Source organism: Delphinapterus leucas, chromosome 16 (assembly GCF_059928025.1).
Source record: "Delphinapterus leucas isolate spDelLeu-1000000601 "Yukka" chromosome 16, BTC_Dleu_Yukka2, whole genome shotgun sequence".
NCBI classification, from domain to species: Eukaryota; Metazoa; Chordata; class Mammalia; order Artiodactyla; family Monodontidae; genus Delphinapterus; species Delphinapterus leucas.
In genome coordinates this window covers 42,094,156-42,097,581 of record NC_143144.1, presented here as the reverse complement: position 1 = coordinate 42,097,581, position 3,426 = coordinate 42,094,156, and the positions used below count along the sequence as shown (strand labels likewise).

Here is a 3,426-nt window from a genome sequence, read left to right as displayed (position 1 = left end):
CTGGAGAAAATGCACAGGAGTAGGAGACCTAGTCAGAGGGAAGACCAGGTCAGGGATTCACTTTTATTTTAGTCTAAACCACAGAGAAGGAAAATCAGAACTTTCTCTTATTCAGGGTCCCCCATCCACAGTCTCTTCTTTTCCAGTAAAAAAAAAGCTGAGCTGGGAGATATTTCAGGATTCCACAGTCATGTCTTTCACCAACACACAATTCATTCTTGTCTTGGAAATGATCAAAGGAAACCTGCTTATAAACAACACTGCCATATGACCAGAACCAGGAGAAAGATTGGGCAAGAGGTGTTCTCATGCCCAGGGGCTGCTTCGCCATGCTTGGAGGGCATTTGCAGAAGAATGAACAGTAGAAATATGTATTTGTCATTCATTCATCTATTTATTCTTCAATCAACAGCTATTTTCTGAGCATGTTGGGCACTGAGGGCAAGGGGGAAAGACAATTAATTCATTTAACAAATATATGTTGAGTACCTATTGCACATAATAATTGCGTAAATATTGTGTGTCATCACTTGGACTCCAATCACACAAGGGAACTGTCTATGTTCCAGGGAGTAAAAGTGCACCTGTATTTGTTAGGTTATGTCTATACCCCAACTTTGGTGGACCTCATGCAGGTTTAGCTAACAATCATTCCTCTAAGGTTGATAAGGTTATGATGCTATGGAATAAAAAAGCAACTGCTGTGTTGTAATGGCTAGGACAGATTTGACAAGACAGGAACTTCCCGCTACAGGGAGCAAATGATGTGTTACCTGCAGCAAATGGAGAAAATGCTGTAATCTGTTCAATTACCAAAGCACAGCTCCACTTATGATGTAATTTGGAATTCTAGGTCTACTGAGTTTTATGCTCTTTATGGATTTATGCCTGCCAAAGAGATGATTTTCAGCTTGAAATGTGATCAGCTTTTGACTTTGGAATTGGCATTCTAATGTAGCTTACTTAGTCCTCATGGCCATATATTAATGCTAGCTAGATTTAGAAATATGAGGGACAAATGCAATCACGGGATATTTTTAACTGCAACCCTATTTCTAAACCAGTAACCTCTGATCCTACATACTTTGCTTGGTGCCCAGGGGGGGAGCACATTTTTACTGCCATGCATGCTCCCAGCTTGTGTGTTAATAATGGGTACAAGTTTGGTATTATGCCAGCCCTGTCCTGGCAACCATTTTTGTATGGACTGTTTCCAGCGAGAACAATAGCTCACCAAGCAGTTTTAAGGGAAGTACCCAATTAGGAACATAAATTCACAATGGTTGATAGATCCTCAGCTTTAAGGAAAAAAACTAATCACCAGTTCCAAGCTGCCTGAGAAGAAACCACTCCAGAATAAGAAATCACAACCAGGAAATGATAAGCCATTATCAAAAGCAGTCCTTGAAAATCAAAGGAAATATGAGACTAAGAAGGCTGCAAAGCAGGAAATGACAAGAACCAAGATATGGCACCTACCCCTGCCCCACAGAGCACACCAAGGAACACTGTATCTCCGTTAACATCTGGAGACCGTGAGACAGATGAAAAATTCAGGATCCTAAAGAAGCCCCGAAAGCAAATGAACCTTGAAAGAGCAAGCAGCAACTGAAACATGGCTAGAAAAACAATGACTTGGAGAAAATTTAAAAAGATACCACCCTTCTCCAGGTAGATTTGGAAATGGTTATGTTAAAGATTCAGAGAAGGCAAGTTTTAGCATAAATCAGTGGAAACACATCCTGTGTATTAAACCCTGTAGAGCACTCTGAAGGTCGCCTGGCCACCATATACCCATACTTACTGCTCATCTATAATGCACCCATTTATCTAAGATTTGGCATATATGTGAAATTAGTTAATAATGTCCACTAAACGGACTTTTCCTACCTCTCAATACATGTTATAGAAAAGAGACGTGTCATATTCTAGATTCCACATATAAGTGATATCATATGGTATTTGTCTTTCTCTTTCTGACTTATTTCACTTAGCATGATAATCTCTAGGTTCATACATGTTGCTGCAAATAGCACTATTTCATTCTTTTTTACAGCTGGGTAATATTCCATTGTGTATATATATATATATATATATGGCATATGTATATATATATATACACACACACACACACACACATTCATCTGTCAATGGACATTTAGGTCTTCTCCATGTCTTGACTATTGTAAATGGCGCTGCTATGAACACTGGGGTGCAAGTATCTATTCAAATTACTGTTTTGTCTGGATATATGCCCAGGAGTGGGACTGCTGTGCTCATATAGCAACTGTACTTTCAATTTTTTGAGGAACCTCCATATGGCTTTCCATAGTGGCTGCACCATTTTACATTCCCACCAACAGCGTTGGAAGGTTCCCTTTTCTCCATACCCTCTCTAGCATTTGTTATCTGCAGACTCTTTAATCATGGCCATTCTGACCCAGCACAGGGAAATATATTCAACATCCCGTGATAAACCACAATGAAAAGAATGTATGTATGTGTATAACTGAGTCACTCTGCTGTACAACAGAGAGTCACACATTATAAATCAACTATACTTGAATAAAATAAATTTTAAACAAGGATTATAAAATATAAAAAAAATTAAATTGAATAAGCCTTTGAGAAAATGCAAAAAAAGAAAAGAGACGTGAATTTCTCAGCTAAGCTCAAGACATTGAAAGTCAAGTATCATTGTTATTCAGTATGATTTACCATCTAAGGATAAAGGCATCTTAAATTTAAATAAATGTAACCCATTAGATTGGTTAAAAGTAGTGCAAAACAAGCAAGGTGAACTAAAGTTTGTTTCTCTAACTTTAGAATGAATATTAGTTTTCTCCTGAACTTGTTGATCAGCATAAACTCAATAGAGTAGTTTTGAAGAAAACTGAATTGCTTTATAGTGCACTTTCTTCAAGAATCTTTAAAGTTTTCATTTTTAAACCAAGACTCAGGCTTTGCTCTATCCAGTGAGGAACCTGAATATATGTGTACGTGTCATTCCTTCTCACAAAAAGGAATTGAGGCAATCTTTTTGGTGGCCTGGAATGGTCAGAGATGGCGCTGGACACAAAATTCTGGTGTGCGGGAACCCCCCCCCCATTTATTTGTGCATATGTACTTTGTGCCTCCTATGAGCTAAGCTTTGTCTAAACATAGTCGAGATATAATAAAAAGTTCCGTGTGGAGACTGTCAGGAAAGACATTAATAATATATGTTAAAGTTTCTAGCAGGAAAAAGAACTTCAAAGAACTAAGAAACAAACACAAAAAAATGAGAACATGGAGAAAATAATACAATGTGGCAAGAAAGGGACCTCCAGAGAAACTGCTTTGAGAAACCAGAGGGAGGGCTCCCCTCAGCTCCTGACTGGGAATGACACTTGCGGAGGAAGCCAAGGAAGTCACGTTTCCTCCAGC

General features: G+C 38.5%; 1 pseudogene; it reads left to right on the top strand.

Annotated features, from left to right (window-relative positions):
* Nucleotides 1-529: 529 nt before the first annotated feature.
* On the top strand, nt 530-1,931 carry LOC111172645 (eukaryotic translation initiation factor 2A pseudogene; annotated as a pseudogene).
* Nucleotides 1,932-3,426: the final 1,495 nt, after the last annotated feature.